Source organism: Rattus norvegicus, chromosome 4 (genome assembly GCF_021556685.1).
Source record: "Rattus norvegicus strain SHRSP/BbbUtx chromosome 4, alternate assembly SHRSP_T2T, whole genome shotgun sequence".
In the NCBI taxonomy this organism is placed as follows: domain Eukaryota; kingdom Metazoa; phylum Chordata; class Mammalia; order Rodentia; family Muridae; genus Rattus; species Rattus norvegicus.
Window position 1 is genome coordinate 88169867 of NC_141537.1, and position 21880 is coordinate 88191746.

Here is a 21880-nt window from a genome sequence, read left to right on the forward strand (position 1 = left end):
CAGTCAGCTTGCATACCAGTGTGGGATAATAAGTGGACTCTAATAAAAGATTAAAGAATAATTATTTTAAAAGGGGGAGATTTATTTTATTTTCTAGGTATAGGTGTTGTGCCAGCATGTCTCCATGTGTGCATTTCTGGTGTTCACAAAGGTCATACAAGGTCATTGGACCCTTTGGAACTGGACTTAGAAATGATTCTAGGATTTTGTTTGGTGAGGAGTTATAGCCTCAATTATTTAAAAAAAAGTGATTCTTTTTAAATTATTTAATAGTTCAAGAAGCAAAGTAAGACTTTTATATGATTTAAGTAAAATTTATGGTATCTACATTCTTTTATCATTTCTGCTGCCAAGATGTATGGAGTTCTTTCAGTTCATGGTATACCATAAGGTGATATTTCCACATGAATCCTCTTTCTACATTTTAATTCATATCATAAATGTTCTCCTGATGCTTGAGAAAAGATTCATACTTACAGTGACTTTTTAGCATTTATGTTGAAAAATAGATTAATTTACTCTAAGTCATCAAGAATAGTGTTAAGATAATATTGTAGATTTGTTTCCCAGTTATTATTTTAATTATTTTTCATACCTCTTTTCCTGACCTCAGTTTCTCATCTCTCCACTCCTTCCAATCCCTCACTAATATCTTCTCTCCCCAAATCCACTCCTTTTCCTCTCATAAAGAAGAAGCAGACCTCCCAAGGATATCAACTGAACATGGCATAGCAATTTCATCAGATTCTTATGAAGACTAGATGAGGCAATCCACTATGAGTAAAAAATCTCAATAAGTATAGGAAAAAGTGTCATAGACACCCACCTCTAACTCTTTCGAGTCCCATCCAAACACCCAAACTTTACAAATATCATGTAAATGCAGAGGATATGGTTAAGACCCATACAAAGTTCATATATCTTACTTCAATCTCTGTGATCCCTTGTGATCCTACATAGTAAATTCTGTGAGCCCTGTGCTCCTGGTGTCCTTGACCCCACTGGTCCTATCATCCTTTCTCCCTCTTCTCATCTATAGGTTTCCCTGGTTCTGTGTAGTCTTTGGCTATGGATCTCTGTATCTGCTCCCATCAGTTGCTGGATCATGCTTCTCTCAGGTGACAGTTGGGATAGGTGCTAATCTCTGAGTATAACACAATATAATTGAGCATCATTTCATTGATATTTTTCCACTTGGTTTGGTTCTGTCCTGGACCTGTGGGCTGTCCTCTCTCTCTGGTTCCCAGTGATGCAGGAAACGTAGACTCCCTTCAAGACTCTGGGTCTAAAGTTGTACCAGACATAAATTTGCCACACCCACATGTTCAGTGTCACAATTACCTTAGGACATCTGGCAGGAAGGGCAGATTAATGTAGGTAGAACGTTTTCTGCCTGGGTTTTTGTCCCAGTCCCTCTGCTGTATGCCTTGCCTATTTATAGAAGATTACCATTTCAGGCTCCGAATCCCACATTACTATGAAGCTTCACTAAGGTCACTCTCATTTATCTCAGGCAGTTTCCACTTAATCAGGTTTCTACATCAACCTTCCAACCACTCCCCAGTGCCAGTCATCTCTCTTAATATTATCCCTCCACCTTCTCACCTCCTGCCTGATCCCTCCTTTTCCCATTCCTCTTGACCCCAGTCTTCCTGCAAATTTTATTCTTTTTCTTCTTCCATGCATCTCCCTTTGAACCCTCCTTGTTACTTTCTGTCTCTGGATTTGTAGATAATAATATACTATTTGATTTTCTGTAACTACTTGTAAGAGAGCACACACTGCCTTTGTCTACTTGAGTTTGGGTTACAATACTAAGCTTGATGTTTTTCTAGTTTTATCCATCTGCCTACAAATTTCATAATGTTTTTATTTTTAACAACTGAGTAATACTCTGTTGTATATATTTACCATATTTTCTTTTATCCATTCAAAGGTTGTGCTGTTCACAGTTTCTACCTATTATGAATAAAGCTATGTGACATATTTGAGCAAGTGTTCTTGTGTTATAATTGAGTATCCTTTGGGTTTATGCCCAGGAGAAGTACAGCTGGATTTGAAGTAGATTGAATCACAATTGTTTGAGAAAATGCCATATTGGTTTGAAAAGTAGCTGTACAAGTTTGTGCTTTCCCCAGCAATGGAGGAGTGTTCCCCTTATTTCACACTCATGCCAGGATGAGTTGTCATTTATGTTATTGATTTCAGACACTGATGGGGGTAAAAATGAAGTCTTAAAGTAGGATTGATTTGTATTTGTCTGAGGAGTAAGAATGTTGAATATTTTTAAGGGTTTCTCAGATGTTCCAGATTCACCATTTGATAATGTTTTGTATAGATATGTACCCATTTTTAATTGGATTGTTTGGTTTCTTGATATTTAGCTTCTCAGGTTTTTAATACTTTGCCTGTTAGCGCTCTTTCAGATGTGAAGTTAGTAAAATTCTTTTTGCATACTGTAGCTACCATTTTATGCTAACAATGATGTCCTTTGCCTTTCAGAAGATTTTTGATTTCATGAGGTCCCATTTACGGATTGTTCTTTTTAGGGGCTGTACTATAAGTGTTCTGCTCAAGTTGTCTCTTGTGGCAATATGTTCAAGGCCATTTCCAATTTTCTCTTCTACGAGGTTCAGTGCATTTAATTTTTTATTGAGTTCTTTGATCCACTTGGATATTAATTTTATGCAGGCCGATAGACATCAAACTTTTTGTACTCTCCTACATGCCAACTTCCAGATTAACTAGTACCATTTGTTGAAAATGCTGTCTTTTTTCCATTGTTGATTTCTCACTTCTTTATCAAAAACCTGTGTCCATAGGTGTGTTAATTTATGTCATGTCTATTCCATTTGTGAATTTCTCTGGTTTTTATGCCAATACCTGTAGTGGAGCTTAAAATATCAAATGATGATAACTGCAGGTATTTATTTATTGTACAAAATTGCTCTTCTGTTTTTCCACATCAAGCTGAGTATTGTTCTTTCAACATCTGTAAAGAATTGTGTTCGAATTTTGATGGTGATTGTGTTAATGCAGAGATTACTTTGGTAAAATCGCCATATTTACTATGTTAAACATATTGATCCATGAGCACAGGAAATCTTTCCATCTTGTAATATCTTCTCCAATTTTTTTCTTCAAAGATTTGAAATTTTTGTTATATGTCTTTCAGTTCTTTGGTTAGACTTTCCAAAATGTTTTATGTTATTTGTGGAGGGTCTGTTTTCCCTGACCTCTTTCTCAGGTTGTTAATCATTTATGATTTGTTACTTATACTTATATCCAGTCAATTCACTGAAGGTTTTATCAAATGTAGTAGATCCCTGGTAAAATGTGTGGCTCACCTATACGTACTCTCACATCATCTGTCAATATAGATACTAGAACTTCTTCCTTTCCAATTTGACAATCTGTATCCTTTTGATCTCCTTCAAGTGTATAATTTCTCTACATATGACTTCAAGTTGTATTTTGAATAGATATGGAGTGAGTGAACAACTTGTTCCTGATTATAGTGGAGATGGGTTAAGTTTCCCACTTAATTTTACAATGCCTATAGGCTTGCAGTAATATGCATTTCTTATATTTAGGCATGTCCTTTGTATACATAATCTCTCCAAGATTTATCATAAAGAAGTTTTGAATATTGTCAAAAGTTTTCTCCGTACTGAAAGGGAGGTTAATGTGTTCTGTGCTTTGTTTCTTTCAGTTTGTTAATATAGTAGATTTATTTTTGTTTGTTGAACATTCCCTGCATCTCTGGGATGAAAACTAGTATATCCTGGTGGATGATTTTTTATACATTTTGTATTTTCACAGTATTTTGAGTAGTTTTATGTCCATGTTCATGCAAGAAACTGGTATGAAATTTTATTTGTTGAAACTTTGTGTGACTTAGGTAACAGTGTGACTGTGGTTTAAAAATGAATTTTGTGGCTGCCCTCATGGAGAGCTGAAACCTATCTCCAAGGAGCAACTTCAGGCCTGAGACCAGAGGTAAGACCAATTATTCTGCTCCAAGTGACCTGTCTGGTGGACTCAGGATACACAAAGGCAAAATTGCTCTGGGACCAGACACTTCCAGTTTCTAGCTGGAGCCCAAACTTCGCTGATCCTGACCCATAGCTCCCTGCTCCCAAACCCTGTGGGAGAGAGAGCTCATTGCCCAGATGTGTGGACAATCCTGAGACTGCAGGGCAGGAGAGATAGCAACTTCTTCCCACCTTTGCACACATCCCTGGTCCAAAAGGAAACTGCATAGGGCCTCTGGGAACAGGAAGATATGGGGCAGTCACCTGCAGGAGTCCTGGGGTCCAGACTGTGACCAGATCTCAATGGACCTGGTCAAACAGTTCCCTGCACTCAAATCCCATGGGAGGAAAAGCTAGACCTTCTGAGGGGCAGACACACCTGAGAAACCATTGGAGTCTACTCTCTGCCCACATTTCTGACTCTCGAGGAAAACACCTAGCGCCATCAGGGTCCCCTGCGCACAGAGACACAGAAGTAGGGGCAGGCCTTTCTGGTTGCTGCCCTCACAGAGAGCTGAAACCTAGCCCCGAGAAACAACTTCAGGCCCAAGACCAGAGATAACACCAACTTTTCTGCTCCAAGTGACCTGCCTGGTGGACTCAGGACACACAAAGGCAAAATTCCTCTGGGACCAGACACTTCCAGTTTCTAGCTGGCTCCCAAACCTCACTGATCCCAGCCCACAACTCCTTGCTCCCAAAACCTGTGGGAGAGAGAGCTCATCACCCACACGCATGGGCAATCCTGAGACTGCAGGGCAGGAGAGACAGCTACTTATGCCCACCTTCACCCACATACCTGACCCAAGAGGAAACTGTATAGGGCCTTTGGCCACAGGAAGTTAGGGGCAGTCAGGCGCCAGGAGCCCTGCGTTCCAGACTGTGCCCAGATCTGAACGGACCTGGTCAAACAGTTCCCTGCACCCAAAACCCATGACAGGGATTGCTAGACCTTCAGAGGGGCAGACTTCCCTGGGAAACCAGAAGAGACAACTCTCTGCCCACATTCCTGACTCTACAAGAAAACACCTAGGGCCACCAGGGCCCACTGACTGCCTTTAAACAACCCCATAACTCCTAAAGAAATAGAAGCAGTCATTAAGTCTCCCAACCAAAAAGAGCCCAGGTCCAGATGGGTTCAGTGCAGAATTCTATCAGACCTTCATAGAAGACCTCATACCAATACTATACAAACTCTTCTACAATATTGAAACAGATGGAGTGCTACTGAATTCCTTCTATGAAGCCACAATTACTCTTATACCTAAACCACACAAAGACCCAACAAAGAAAGAGAACTTCAGACCCATTTCCCTTATGAATATAGACACAAATATACTCAATAAAATTCTTGCAAACTGAATCCAAGAACACAACAAAACAGTCATCCATCTTGACCAAGTATGCTATATCCCAAGTATGCAGGGATGATTTAATATACAGGAAACCAACAAAATATTCCACTATATAAACAAAATGAAAGATAAAAACCACATGATCATTTCATTAGATGCTGAGAAAGCATGTGACAAAATTCAACACCCCTTCATGATAAAAGTCCTGGAAAGAAAAGGAATTCAAGGCCCATACCTAAACATAGTAAAAGCAATCACAACAAACCAGTAGCAAATATTAAACAAAATGGAGAGAAATTTGAAGCAATCCCTCTAAAATCAGGGACTAGACAAGGTTGCCCACTCTCTCCCTACTTATACAATATAGTTCCCAACGTTATAGCGAGAGCAATCAGATAACAAAAGGAGATTAAAGTGATAGATTGGAAAGGAAGAAGTAAAATATCACTACTTGCAGATGATATGATAGTATATTTCTGTGATCCAAAAAGTTCAACCAAAGAATTATTAAGCCTGATAATCACCTTCAGCAAAGTGGCTGGGTATAATTTTTACTCAAATAAATCAGTAGCTGTCCTCTCCACAAAAAAGAAATAAGCCAAGAAAGAAATTAGGGAAACGACACCCTTCATAATAGTCCCAAATAATATAAAGTACCTCGGAGTGACTTTAACCAAGAAAGTAAAAGATCTGTACAATAAGAACTTCAAGCCTCTGAAGAAAGAAATTGAAGATGATCTCAGAAGATGGAAAGAACTCCCATGCTCTTGGATTGGCAGTATTAATAGAGTAAAAATGGTCATTTTACCAAAAGTGATCTACAGATTCAATGCAATCCCCATCAAAGTTCCAATCCAATTCTTCATAGAGTTAGACAGAACAATTTCCAAATTCATCTGGAATAACAAAAAAACCCAGGATAGCTAAAACTATCTTCAAAAATAAAAGGACTTCTGAGGGAATCAATATCCCTGACTCAAGCAGTATTACAGAGCAATAGTGATAAAAACTGCATGGTATTGCTACAGAGACAGGCATATAGACCAGTGGAATAGAATTGAAGACCCAGAAATAAACCCACACACCTATGGTCACTTGATTTTTGGCAAAAGAGACAAAAGCATCCAATGGAAAAAAGATAGCATTTTCAGCAAATGGTGCTGGTTCAACTGGAGGTCAGCAGGAAGAAGAATGAAGATCTAATGACCCTTATCATCCTGTACAAAGCTTAAGTCCAAGTGGATCAAGGACCTCCACATCAAACCAGATACATTCAAACTAATAGAAGAAAAAGTGGGGAAGAGCCTCGAATACATGGGCACTGAAGAAAATTTCCTGAACAAACCACCAATAACTTATGCTCTAAGTTCAAGAGTCAATGAATGGGATCTCATAAAATTACAAAGCTTCTGTAATGCAAAGGACACTGTTGTTAGGACAAAATGGCAACCAACAGATTAGGAAAAGAACTTTACCAATCCTACAACTGATAGAGGGCTTATATCAAAAATATACAAAAACTCATGAAGTTAGACTGCAGGGAGACAAATAACCCTATTAAAAAATGGGGTTCAGAGCTAAACTAAGAATTCATAGCAGAGGAATGCCAAATGGCTGAGAAATACCTAAAGAAATGTTCAACATCTTTAGTCATAAGGGAAATGCAAATCAAAACAACCCTGAGATTCTACCTCACACCAGTCAGAATGGCTAAGATCAAAAACTCAGGTGACAGCAGATGCTGGCAAGGATGTGGAGAAAGAGAAACACTCCTCCATTGTTGGTGGGATTGCAGACTGGTACAACCATTCTGGAAATGTTTCTTTTCTGGTCCAATCTATTTGCAGTTCTGTAGGCTTCTTGTATGTTTATGGGCATCTCTTTCTTTAAGTTAGGGAAGTTTTCTTCTATGATTTTGTTGAAGATATTTACTGGTCTTTTGAACTGGGAGTTTTCAGTCTCTTCTATACCTATTATCCTTATGTTTGATCTTCTAATTGAGTCCTGGACTTCCTGTATGTGTGGATTTTGAACATTTCTTCAAGTGTTTCTCATCCAATAGAGATTCCTCTGTTGAGAATTTTCTGTGTAACTCTCTACCACTCTTTTTAATTGGGTTATTTGGCTTGCTGGTGTCTTCACTCTTGGGTTCTTTATATATTTTGGATATTTGTCCCTTGTCAGATGTGTTTGTCACGAAGATATTTTCCCATTATTTAATTTCTGTTTTTGTTTTATTGATGGTGTACTTAGTCTTGCAAAAGTTTTTCAGTACCCTAAGTTTCTATTTATTATTTGTTGATCTAAGTACATGAGTACTGGTATTCTGTTCAGGAATTTGTCTCCTCTGCCAATGTGTTCAAGAGATAGAGTAGTTCACTATCTCTTCTGGTAGATTTTGTGTCAGATTTTATATTAAGCTCTTTGATACACTTGGACTTGCACTTTGTACCACGTGATAAATATGGATCAATTGGCATTATTCTTCATGCAGACACCTAGTTATACCGGTATCAATTGTGGAAGAGGTATTCCTTTCCTTTCTTTTCTTTTCTTTTTTTTAAACATTTTATTATTTGAGCTTCTTTGTCAAAATCAACTGACCTTAGAAATGTGAGTTTATTTCTGAGTCTTCAAATCTATTTCATTGATGTCCCTGTCTGTTTTCTTTCTTTTTTTTTATTAACTTGAGTATTTCTTATATACATTTCTTATATACATTTCGAGTGTTATTCCGATAGCACGCATGGGATTATTTCTATCTTTCTGTACCTGTTGAGGCCCATTTTTTGACCAATTCTATGGTCAATTTTGGAGAAAGTACCATGAGGAGCTGAGAAGAAGGTATATCCTTTTGCTTTAGGATAGAATGTTCTATAAATATCCGTTAAGTCCATTTGGCTCATGACTTCTCTTAGTCTGTCGACATCACTGTTTAATTTCTGTTTCCATGATCTGTCCATTGATGAGAGTGGTGTGTTGAAATCTCCCACTATTATTGTGTGAGGTGCAATGTGTGTTTTGAGCTTTTACGTATGTAGATGCCCTTGTATTTGGGGCATAGATATTTAGGATTGAGAGTTCATCTTGGTGGATTTTTCCTTTGATGAATATGAAGTGTCCTTCCTTACCTTTTTTGATGACTGTTAGTTGGAAATTGATTTTATTTGATATTAGAATGGCTACTCCAGCTTGCTTCTTCTGACCATTTGCTTGGAAAGTTGTTTTCCAGCCTTTCACTCTGAGGTAGTGTCTGTCTTTGTCTCTGAGGTGTGTTTCCTGTAGGCAGCAGAATGCAGGGTCCTCGTTGCGTATCCAGTTTGTTAATCTATGTCTTTTTATTGGGGAGCTGAGGCCATTGATATTGAGAGATATTAAGGAATAGTGATTATTGCTTCCCTTTATATTCATATTTGGATGTGAGGTTATGTTTGTGTGCTTTCATTCACTTTGTTTTGTTGCCAAGACGATTAGTTTCTTGCTTCTTCTAGGGTATAGCTTGCCTCCTTATGTTGGGCTTTACCATTTGTTATCCTTTGTAGTGCTGAATTTGTAGAAAGATATTGTGTAAATTTGGTTTTGTCATGGAATATCTTGGTTTCTCCATCAATATTAATTGAGAGTTTTGCTGGATACAGTAACCTGGGCTGGCATTTGTGTTCTCTTAGGGTCTGTATGACATCAGTCCAGGATCTTCTGGCCTTCATAGTTTCTGGCGAGAAGTCTGGTGTGATTCTGATAGGTCTCCCTTTATATGTTACTTGACCTTTTTCCCTTACTGCTTTTAATATTCTTTCTTTATTTTGTGCGTTTGGTGTTTTGACAATTATGTGACGGGAGGTGTTTCTTTTCTGGTCCAATCTATTTGGAGTTCTGTAGGCTTCTTGTATGTCTATGGGTATCTTTTTTTTTTAGGTTAGGGAAGTTTTCTTCTATGATTTTGTTGAAGATATTTACTGGTCCTTTGAGCTGGGAGTCTTCACTCTCTTCTATACCTATTATCCTTAGGTTTGATCTTCTCATTGAGTCCTGGATTTCCTGTATGTTTTGGACCAGTAGCTTTTTCCGCTTTACATTATCTTTGACAGTTGAGTCAATGATTTCTATGGAATCTTCTGCTCCTGAGATTCTCTCTTCCATCTCCTGTATTCTGTTGGTGAAGCTTGTATCTACAGCTCCTTGTCTCTTCTTTTGGTTTTCTATATCCAGGGTTGTTTCCATGTGTTCTTTCTTGATTGCTTCTATTTCCATTTTTAATTCCTTCAACTGTTTGATTGTGTTTTCCTGGAATTCTTTCAGGGATTTTTGTGTCTCCTCTCTATGGGCTTCTACTTGTTTATTTATGTTTTCCTGGAATTCTTTCAGGGATTTTTGTGTCTCCTCTCTATGGGCTTCTACTTGTTTATTTATGTTTTCCTGGAATTCTTTCAGGAATTTTTGCGATTCTTTCAGGCATTTTTGCGATTCCTCTCTGTAGGCTTCTACTTGTTCTCTAAGGGAGTTCTTCACGTCTTTCTTGAAGTCCTCCAGCATCATGATCAAATATGATTTTGAAAATAGCTCTTGCTTTTCTGGTGTGTTTGGATATTCCATGTTTGTTTTGATGGGAGAATTGGGCTCCAATGGTGCCATGTAGTCTTGGTTTCTGTTGCTTGGGTTCCTGCGCTTGCCTCTCGCCATCAGATTATCTCTAGTGTTACTTTGTTCTGCTATTTCTGACAGTGGCTAGACTGTCCTATAAGCCTGTGTGTCAGGAGTGCTGTAGACCTGTTTTCCTCTCTTTCAGTCAGTTATGGGGACAGAGTGTTCTGCTTTCGTGCGTGTAGTTTTTCCTCTGTACAGGTCTTCAGCTGTTCCTGTGGGCCTGTGTCTTGAGTTCACCAGGCAGCTTTCTTGCAGCAGACAAGTTGGTCTTACCTGTGGTCCTGAGGCTCAAGTTCGCTCGTGGGGTGCTGCCCACGGGCTCTCTGCAGCGGCAGCAACCAGGAAGACTTGTGCTGCCGTTTCCGGGAGCTTCAGTGCACCAGGGTTCCAGATGGTCTTTGGCTTTTTCCTCTGGCGTCCGAGATGTGTGTGCAGAGAACAGTCTCTTCTGGTTTCCCAGGCTTGTCTGCCTCTCTGAAGGTTCAGCTCTCCCTCCCACGGGATTTGGGTGCAGAGAACTGTTTATCAGGTCTGTTTCCTTCAGATTCTGGTGGTGTCTCAGGCAGGGGTCCTGCCGCTCCTGGGCCCTCCCCCACGGGAGCCCAGAGGCCTTATACAGTTTCCTCTTGGGCCAGGGATGTGGGCAGGGGTGAGCAGAGTTGGTGGTCTCTCCCGCTCTGCAGCCTCAGGAGTGCCCACCTGACCAGGCGGTTGGGTCTTCCCTGTCTGTTTTCATGTTAGTACTATGAAATTTTTTTATTGTGGTTCTATAGTGTAGCTTGAAATCAGGAGCGGTGTTACCTCCATTAGTTTTTTCACTATACTTTTATTGTACTTCAACTGTACTTTTACTGATTGTTTCAGCTATCTTGATTTTTTTTCCATATCAAATTAAGAATTGTTTTTGAAGATCTGTTACAAAATGTGTTGGAATTTTAATGGGAATTGTTCTAAATCTGTAGATTGTTTTGGATAAGATGGCCATTTTCACTATGTTAATCCGGCCATTCCATGAGCAAGGAATATTCTCCATCTTCTGATATCTTCCTCCATTTCTTTCATCAGAGACTTGAAGTTCTTTTCATAGAAACCTTTCACTTGCTGGTTAGATTTATAGCTTATATAATTTTCGGATATTGTGAAGACTGTCCATTTCCTATTTTCTTTCTCAGCCTATTAGTTGTATGTATAAGGAGAACTACCAATATTAAGAAATAGTGATTGTTGCTTTCTGTTATTTTTGTTGTTAGAGGTGAAATTATGTTTGTGTGGCTATTTTCTTTTGGGCTTGTTGAAAGAAAATTACTCTCTTGCTTGTCCTAGGATGTAGTTTGTTTTATATGAGTGTCTTTTGTCTGCTGGTATCTTCCAGGATTTTATTGACGGTCTTGTGTTTGCCATTGACTTGAGATTATTTTCCCTCACCTGTGCCTATAGCTTGAAGGTGTGAATTACTTCTGGTGCCCCATGTACATAATACATTCTAGGAATGATGTCTTTCAACTGAGCCACTTCCCAGGCCAACAGCCCAGTTTCGCTTGATAATACATTATCTCACTGCTGTGTTCTCAGTAAGAATGATTATTTTTCCTAAGTGTATTTGGTGGCACTGACATTTTCAAAAACTGTTAATTTTTAAGTGAGAGCCTAAAAATAATATCAAGTAAGTATGGTGGGAACTAGGAATGTTTTTGAAGAAGGAAGTATACTTTGGGGAATCTAAATTTTTCCTACTTCAAGAGGGATAATATTGTTATTAGTTCTGTTTTGTTTGCAATGATTGAGATCAGTTAATTTACACAATCAAATATTGCCAGGAGAGAATATTTCACACACAGGAAACCCAGAGCTCAGCTGTTCCTACTCTACTGTTTTCCTGAAATTAGGGAAGTTCATTTTTCCATTTAATGGTACTACTTCCTATACAACCTCAGTGTCAGGACTGTCTCCTCCAGATGACATGATGTCTATGGGTGTAGAGGTTGATGAGCTCATGACATTTCTTCCTTATAACTACTTCTTGGGACCTCATTCTACAAAGATGTTTATCAAAGGCCCATGCTGTGGTTGTGTCTCTCAGAAGAGATCTATAGTCAGTTCCTTTCAACATGCACTTCTTAGCTTCATTAATCTTATCTAGTTTTGGTGGCTGTGTATATATGTATATATATATATATATATATATATATATATATATATATATATATACATATATATATATATATATATATGACACATGTGGGGCAGGCTCCGAAAGGCTGTTCCTGCAGTCTCTGCTCTAAACTTTGCCCCCATATCCCCTCCTATCAATATTTTTGTTCCCCCTTTCACAAAAGAGTGGGAGCATCAGCATTTTGGTCATCTCTCTTGAGCTTCATGTGGTCTGTGGATTGCATCTTGGGTAACTCGAGCTTTTGGACTAATATCCATTTATCGGTGAGTCCATTCCATGTATGTTTTCCTGACATTGGGTTACCTCACTCAGGATGACATCCTTTTGCCTATGAGTTTCATGAAGTCATTATTTTTGTTGCTAAGTAGTACTCCATTGTGTAGAGATGTACCATATTTTCAGGAACCATACCTCTGTTGAAGGGGATCTGGGTTCTTTCCAGCTCCTTGCTATTATAAATAAATCTGCTATGAACATAGTGGAGCAGGTTTCTTTGTTGTATGTTGGAGCAATTTGAGGTATATGTCCTGGAGAGATATAGCTGGGTCCTCAAGTAGTGGAATGTCCAATTTTCTGAGGAACCTCCAGACTGATTTCCAGAAGGTTTGTACCAGTCTGTAATCCCAACAACAATGGAGGAGTGTTCCTCTTTCTCCACATCCTCACTCTGTTGTCACCTGAGTTTTTGATCTTAGCTATTCTGACTGGTGTGAAGTGGAATCTCAAGGTTGTTCTGATTTGCATTTGCCTGATGACTAAGGATGATGAACATTTGTTTAGGTGCTTCTCTGCCATTCAATATTCCTCAATTGAGAATTCTTTGTATAGCTCTGTACCCCATTTTGAATAGAGTTTTGCTCTCTGGAGTCTAACTTCTTGATTCTTTGTACATTTTCAATATTAACCCTCTATCAAATGTAGGATTGGTAAAGAACTTTTGGTTCTGTTCTGTTGGTTGCCATTTTGTCCTAATGCCAAGGTCCTTTGCCTTACAGAAGCTTTGCAGTTTTATGAGGTCCCATTTATCGATTCTTGATCTTAGAGCATAATTCATTGGTGTTTTGTTCAGAAAATTTTCCCCAGTGCCCATTTATTTGAGACTCTTCTCCAGTTTTTCTTCTGTTAGTTTGAATGTATCTGGTTTGGTTTTGAGGTCATGGATCCACCTGGACTCAAGCTTTGTACAGGGTGATAAGACTGAATCGGTGTGCATTCTACATCATGCTGACCTCCAGTTGAACAAACACCATTTGCTGAAAATGTTATCTATTTTCCATTGGATGGTTTTAGATCCTCTGTCAAAGATGAAGTGACCATAGTTGTGGGTTCATTTCTGGATTTTCAATTCTATTCCACTGATCTATCTGTCTGTCTCTGAACCAATACCATATAGTTTTAATCTATAGCTCTGTAATACTGCTTGAGGTTAGATATGGTAATTTCCCCAGAAGTTCTTTTATTATTGAGAATAGTTTTCACTATCCTGGTTTTTTGGTTATTCCAAATATATTTGCAAATTACTCTTTCTATCTCTATGAAGAATTGAGTTGAAATTTTGATGGGGATTGCATTGAATCCGTAGATTGCTTTTGGCAAAATTGCCATTTTACTATATTAATCCTGCCAATCCATGAGCATGGGAGGTCTTTCCATCTTCTGAGGTCTTCTTCAGTTTCTTTCTTCAGAGACTGGAAGTTCTTTTCATACAGATGTTTCATTTGCTTGGTTAAAGTCAAACTGAAGTACTTTGTATCATTTGGAAATATTGTGAAGGGTGTCATTTTTCTACTTTATTTCTCACCCTGTTTATCATTTGAGTAGAAGAAGGCAACTGATTTTTTTTTTAGTTCTTTTTTTCGGAGCTGGGGACCAAACCCTGGGCCTTAGTGCTTCCTAGGCAAGCGCTCTACGACTGAGCTAAATCCCCAACCCCCCTGAATTTATTTTTTGAGTTAATTTATTACCCAGACACTTTGCTGAAATTTATCATCAGGTTTGGTAGTTCTCTGAGGGACCTTTTGGGATCACTTAAGTATACTATCATATCATCTGCAAATACTGATATTGTGACTTCTTACTTTGCAATTTGTACCCTTTTTACCTGCTTTCACTGTCTGATTACTCAATCTATTATTTCAAGTACTATATTGAATAAGTAGGGAGAGAGGAGGCAGCCTTGTCTAGTCCCTGTCTAGGGATTGCTTCAAGTTTCTCTTCATTTAGTTTAATGTTAGCAACTGGTTTGCTGTATGTGGCTTTTACTATGTTTAGGTATGGGCCTTGAATTCTTATTCTTTCCAGGACTTTTATCATGAAGGGGTGTTGAATTTTGTCAAATGCTTTCTCAGCATCTAATGAAATGATCATGTGTTTGTTTTTTTTTTATTAACTTGAGTATTTCTTATATACATTTCGAGTGTTATTCCCTTTCCCGGTTTCCGGCCAAAAATCCCCCTCCCCCTCCCCCCTCCCCTTCCTTATGGCTATTCCCCTCCCAACCCTCCCCCCATTGCCGCCCTCCCCCCAACAGTCTAGTTCACTGGGGGTTCAGTCTTAGCAAGACCCAGGGCTTCCCCTTCCACTGGTGCTCTTACTAAGATGTTCATTGCTACCTATGTGGTCAGAGTCCAGGGTCAGTCCATGTATAGTCTTTAGGTAGTGGCTTAGTCCCTGGAAGCTCTGGTTGCTTGGCATTGTTGTACATATGGGGTCTCGAGCCCCTTCAACCTCTTCCAGTTCTTTCTCTGATTCCTTCAACGGGGGTCCTATTCTCAGTTCAGTGGTTTGCTGCTGACATTCGCCCCTGTATTTGCTGTATTCTGGCTGTGTCTCTCAGGAGCGATCTACATCCGGCTCCTGTCAGTCTGCACTTCTTTGCTTCATCCATCTTGTCTAATTGGGTGGCTGTATATGTGTGGGCCACATGTGGGGCAGGCTCTGAATGGGTGTTCCTTCAGTCTCTGTTTTAATCTTTGCCTCTCTCTTCCCTGCCAAGGGTATTCTTGTTCCCCTTTTAAAGAAGGCGTAAAACATTCACATTTTGATCATCCGTCTTGAGTTTCATTTGTTCTAGACATCTAGGGTAATTCAAGCATTTGGGTTAATAGCCACTTATCAATGAGTGCATACCATGTATGTCTTTCTGTGACTGGGTTAGCTCACTCAGAATGATATTTTCCAATTCCAACCATTTGCCTACGAATTCCATAAAGCCGTTGTTTTTGATAGCTGAGTAATATTCCATTGTGTAGATGTACCACATTTTCTGTATCCATTCCTCTGTTGAAGGGCATCTGGGTTCTTTCCAGCTTCTGGCTATTATAAATAAGGCTGCAATGAACATAGTGGAGCACGTGTCTTTTTTATATGTTGGGGCATCTTTTGGGTATATGCCCAATAGAGGTATAGCTGGATCCTCAGGCAGTTCAATGTCCAATTTTCTGAGGAACCTCCAGACTGATTTCCAGAATGGTTGTGCCAGTCTGCAATCCCACCAACAATGGAGGAGTGTTCCTCTTTCTCCGCATCCTCGCCAGCATCTGCTCTCACCTCAGTTTTTGATCTTAGCCATTCTCACTGGTGTGAGGTGAAATCTCAGGGTTGTTTTGATTTGCATTTCCCTTATGACTAAAGATGTTGAACATTTCTTTAGGTGTTTCTCAGCCATTCGGCATTCCTCAGCTGTGAATTGTTTGTTTAGCTCTGAACCCCATTTTTTAATAGGGTTATTTGTCTCCCTGCGGTCTAACTTCTTGAGTTCTTTGTATATTTTGGATATAAGGCCTCTATCTGTTGTAGGATTGGTAAAGATCTTTTCCCAATCTGTTGGTTGCCGTTTTGTCCTAACCACAGTGTCCTTTGCCTTCCAGAAGCTTTGCAGTTTTATGAGATCCCATTTGTTGATTCTTGATCTTAGAGCATAACCCATTGGAGTTTTGTTCAGGAAATTTTTTCCAGTGCCCATGTGTTCCAGATGCTTCCCTAGTTTTTCTTCTATTAGTTTGAGTGTGTCTGGTTTGATGTGGAGGTCCTTGATCCACTTGGACTTAAACTTTGTACAGGGTGATAAGCATGGATCGATCTGCATTCTTCTACATATTGACCTCCAGTTGAACCAGCACCATTTGCTGAAAATGCTATCTTTTTTCCATTGGATGGTTTTGGCTCCTTTGTCAAAAATCAAGTGACCATAGGTGTGTGGGTTCATTTCTGGGTCTTCAATTCTATTCCATTGGTCTATCTGTCTGTCTCTGTACCAATATCATGCAGTTTTTATCACTATTGCTCTGTAATACTGCTTGAGTTCAGGGATAGTGATTCCCCCTGAAGTCCTTTTATTGTTGAGGACAGTTTTAGCTATCCTGGGTTTTTTGTTATTCCAGATGAATTTGCAAATTGTTCTGTCTAACTCTTTGAAGAACTGGATTGGTGTTTTGATGGGGATTGCATTGAATCTGTAGATCGCTTTTGGTAAAATGGCCATTTTTACTATATTAATCCTGCCAATCCATGAGCATGGGAGATCTTTCCATCTTCTGAGGTCTTCTTCAATTTCTTTCCTCAGTGTCTTGAAGTTCTTATTGTACAAATCTTTCACTTGCTTGGTTAAAGTCACACCGAGGTACTTTATATTATTTGGGTCTATTATGAAGGGTGTCGTTTCCCTAATTTCTTTCTCGGCTTGTTTCTCTTTTGTGTAGAGGAAGGCTACTGATGTATTTGAGTTAATTTTATACCCAACCACTTTGCTGAAGTTGTTTATCAGCTTTAGTAGTTCTCTGGTGGAACTCTTGGGATCACTTAAATATACTATCGTATCATCTGCAAATAGTGATATTTTGACTTCTTCTTTTCCGATGTATCCCCTTGACCTCCTTTTGTTGTCTGATTGCTCTGGCTAGAACTTCAAGAACTATATTGAATAAGTAGGGAGAGAGTGGGCAGCCTTGTCTAGTCCCTGATTTTAGTGGGATTGCTTCAAGTTTCTCTCCATTTAGTTTAATGTTAGCAACTGGTTTGCTGTATGTGACTTTTACTATGTTTAGGTATGGGCCTTGAATTCCTATTCTTTCCAGGACTTTTATCATGAAGGGGTGTTGAATTTTGTCAAATGCTTTCTCAGCATCTAATGAAATGATCATGTGTTTGTTTTTTTTTTTATTAACTTGAGTATTTCTTATATACATTTCGAGTGTTATTCCCTTTCCCGGTTTCCGGCCAAAAATCCCCCTCCCCCTCCCCCCTCCCCTTCCTTATGGCTATTCCCCTCCCAACCCTCCCCCCATTGCCGCCCTCCCCCCAACAGTCTAGTTCACTGGGGGTTCAGTCTTAGCAAGACCCAGGGCTTCCCCTTCCACTGGTGCTCTTACTAAGATGTTCATTGCTACCTATGTGGTCAGAGTCCAGGGTCAGTCCATGTATAGTCTTTAGGTAGTGGCTTAGTCCCTGGAAGCTCTGGTTGCTTGGCATTGTTGTACATATGGGGTCTCGAGCCCCTTCAACCTCTTCCAGTTCTTTCTCTGATTCCTTCAACGGGGGTCCTATTCTCAGTTCAGTGGTTTGCTGCTGACATTCGCCCCTGTATTTGCTGTATTCTGGCTGTGTCTCTCAGGAGCGATCTACATCCGGCTCCTGTCAGTCTGCACTTCTTTGCTTCATCCATCTTGTCTAATTGGGTGGCTGTATATGTATGGGCCACATGTGGGGCAGGCTCTGAATGGGTGTTCCTTCAGTCTCTGTTTTAATCTTTGCCTCTCTCTTCCCTGCCAAGGGTATTCTTGTTCCCCTTTTAAAGAAGGCGTGAAACATTCACATTTTGATCATCCGTCTTGAGTTTCATTTGTTCTAGACATCTAGGGTAATTCAAGCATTTGGGTTAATAGCCACTTATCAATGAGTGCATACCATGTATGTCTTTCTGTGACTGGGTTAGCTCACTCAGAATGATATTTTCCAATTCCAACCATTTGCCTACGAATTCCATAAAGCCGTTGTTTTTGATAGCTGAGTAATATTCCATTGTGTAGATGTACCACATTTTCTGTATCCATTCCTCTGTTGAAGGGCATCTGGGTTCTTTCCAGCTTCTGGCTATTATAAATAAGGCTGCAATGAACATAGTGGAGCACGTGTCTTTTTTATATGTTGGGGCATCTTTTGGGTATATGCCCAATAGAGGTATAGCTGGATCCTCAGGCAGTTCAATGTCCAATTTTCTGAGGAACCTCCAGACTGATTTCCAGAATGGTTGTGCCAGTCTGCAATCCCACCAACAATGGAGGAGTGTTCCTCTTTCTCCGCATCCTCGCCAGCATCTGCTCTCACCTCAGTTTTTGATCTTAGCCATTCTCACTGGTGTGAGGTGAAATCTCAGGGTTGTTTTGATTTGCATTTCCCTTATGACTAAAGATGTTGAACATTTCTTTAGGTGTTTCTCAGCCATTCGGCATTCCTCAGCTGTGAATTGTTTGTTTAGCTCTGAACCCCATTTTTTAATAGGGTTATTTGTCTCCCTGCGGTCTAACTTCTTGAGTTCTTTGTATATTTTGGATATAAGGCCTCTATCTGTTGTAGGATTGGTAAAGATCTTTTCCCAATCTGTTGGTTGCCGTTTTGTCCTAACCACAGTGTCCTTTGCCTTCCAGAAGCTTTGCAGTTTTATGAGATCCCATTTGTTGATTCTTGATCTTAGAGCATAACCCATTGGAGTTTTGTTCAGGAAATTTTTTCCAGTGCCCATGTGTTCCAGATGCTTCCCTAGTTTTTCTTCTATTAGTTTGAGTGTGTCTGGTTTGATGTGGAGGTCCTTGATCCACTTGGACTTAAACTTTGTACAGGGTGATAAGCATGGATCGATCTGCATTCTTCTACATATTGACCTCCAGTTGAACCAGCACCATTTGCTGAAAATGCTATCTTTTTTCCATTGGATGGTTTTGGCTCCTTTGTCAAAAGTCAAGTGACCATAGGTGTGTGGGTTCATTTCTGGGTCTTCAATTCTATTCCATTGGTCTATCTGTCTGTCTCTGTACCAATACCATGCAGTTTTTATCACTATTGCTCTGTAATACTGCTTGAGTTCAGGGATAGTGATTCCCCCTGAAGTCCTTTTATTGTTGAGGACAGTTTTAGCTATCCTGGGTTTTTTGTTATTCCAGATGAATTTGCAAATTGTTCTGTCTAACTCTTTGAAGAACTGGATTGGTGTTTTGATGGGGATTGCATTGAATCTGTAGATCGCTTTTGGTAAAATGGCCATTTTTACTATATTAATCCTGCCAATCCATGAGCATGGGAGATCTTTCCATCTTCTGAGGTCTTCTTCAATTTCTTTCCTCAGTGTCTTGAAGTTCTTATTGTACAAATCTTTCACTTGCTTGGTTAAAGTCACACCGAGGTACTTTATATTATTTGGGTCTATTATGAAGGGTGTCGTTTCCCTAATTTCTTTCTCGGCTTGTTTCTCTTTTGTGTAGAGGAAGGCTACTGATGTATTTGAGTTAATTTTATACCCAACCACTTTGCTGAAGTTGTTTATCAGCTTTAGTAGTTCTCTGGTGGAACTTTTGGGATCACTTAAATATACTATCGTATCTTCTGCAAATAGTGATATTTTGACCTCTTCTTTTCCGATCTGTATCCCCTTGATCTCCTTTTGTTGTCTGATTGCTCTGGCTAGAACTTCAAGAACTATATTGAATAAGTAGGGAGAGAGTGGGCAGCCTTGTCTAGTCCCTGATTTTAGTGGGATTGCTTCAAGTTTCTCTCCATTTAGTTTAATGTTAGCAACTGGTTTGCTGTATATGACTTTTACTATGTTTAGGTATGGGCCTTGAATTCCTATTCTTTCCAGGACTTTTATCATGAAGGGGTGTTGAATTTTGTCAAATGCTTTCTCAGCATCTAATGAAATGATCATGTGTTTGTTTTTTTTTTTTATTAACTTGAGTATTTCTTATATACATTTCGAGTGTTATTCCCTTTCCCGGTTTCCGGCCAAAAATCCCCCTCCCCCTCCCCCCTCCCCTTCCTTATGGCTATTCCCCTCCCAACCCTCCCCCCATTGCCGCCCTCCCCCCAACAGTCTAGTTCACTGGGGGTTCAGTCTTAGCAAGACCCAGGGCTTCCCCTTCCACTGGTGCTCTTACTAAGATGTTCATTGCTACCTATGTGGTCAGAGTCCAGGGTCAGTCCATGTATAGTCTTTAGGTAGTGGCTTAGTCCCTGGAAGCTCTGGTTGCTTGGCATTGTTGTACATATGGGGTCTCGAGCCCCTTCAACCTCTTCCAGTTCTTTCTCTGATTCCTTCAACGGGGGTCCTATTCTCAGTTCAGTGGTTTGCTGCTGACATTCGCCCCTGTATTTGCTGTATTCTGGCTGTGTCTCTCAGGAGCGATCTACATCCGGCTCCTGTCAGTCTGCACTTCTTTGCTTCATCCATCTTGTCTAATTGGGTGGCTGTATATGTATGGGCCACATGTGGGGCAGGCTCTGAATGGGTGTTCCTTCAGTCTCTGTTTTAATCTTTGCCTCTCTCTTCCCTGCCAAGGGTATTCTTGTTCCCCTTTTAAAGAAGGCGTGAAACATTCACATTTTGATCATCCGTCTTGAGTTTCATTTGTTCTAGACATCTAGGGTAATTCAAGCATTTGGGTTAATAGCCACTTATCAATGAGTGCATACCATGTATGTCTTTCTGTGACTGGGTTAGCTCACTCAGAATGATATTTTCCAATTCCAACCATTTGCCTACGAATTCCATAAAGCCGTTGTTTTTGATAGCTGAGTAATATTCCATTGTGTAGATGTACCACATTTTCTGTATCCATTCCTCTGTTGAAGGGCATCTGGGTTCTTTCCAGCTTCTGGCTATTATAAATAAGGCTGCAATGAACATAGTGGAGCACGTGTCTTTTTTATATGTTGGGGCATCTTTTGGGTATATGCCCAATAGAGGTATAGCTGGATCCTCAGGCAGTTCAATGTCCAATTTTCTGAGGAACCTCCAGACTGATTTCCAGAATGGTTGTGCCAGTCTGCAATCCCACCAACAATGGAGGAGTGTTCCTCTTTCTCCGCATCCTCGCCAGCATCTGCTCTCACCTCAGTTTTTGATCTTAGCCATTCTCACTGGTGTGAGGTGAAATCTCAGGGTTGTTTTGATTTGCATTTCCCTTATGACTAAAGATGTTGAACATTTCTTTAGGTGTTTCTCAGCCATTCGGCATTCCTCAGCTGTGAATTGTTTGTTTAGCTCTGAACCCCATTTTTTAATAGGGTTATTTGTCTCCCTGCGGTCTAACTTCTTGAGTTCTTTGTATATTTTGGATATAAGGCCTCTATCTGTTGTAGGATTGGTAAAGATCTTTTCCCAATCTGTTGGTTGCCGTTTTGTCCTAACCACAGTGTCCTTTGCCTTCCAGAAGCTTTGCAGTTTTATGAGATCCCATTTGTTGATTCTTGATCTTAGAGCATAACCCATTGGAGTTTTGTTCAGGAAATTTTTTCCAGTGCCCATGTGTTCCAGATGCTTCCCTAGTTTTTCTTCTATTAGTTTGAGTGTGTCTGGTTTGATGTGGAGGTCCTTGATCCACTTGGACTTAAACTTTGTACAGGGTGATAAGCATGGATCGATCTGCATTCTTCTACATATTGACCTCCAGTTGAACCAGCAC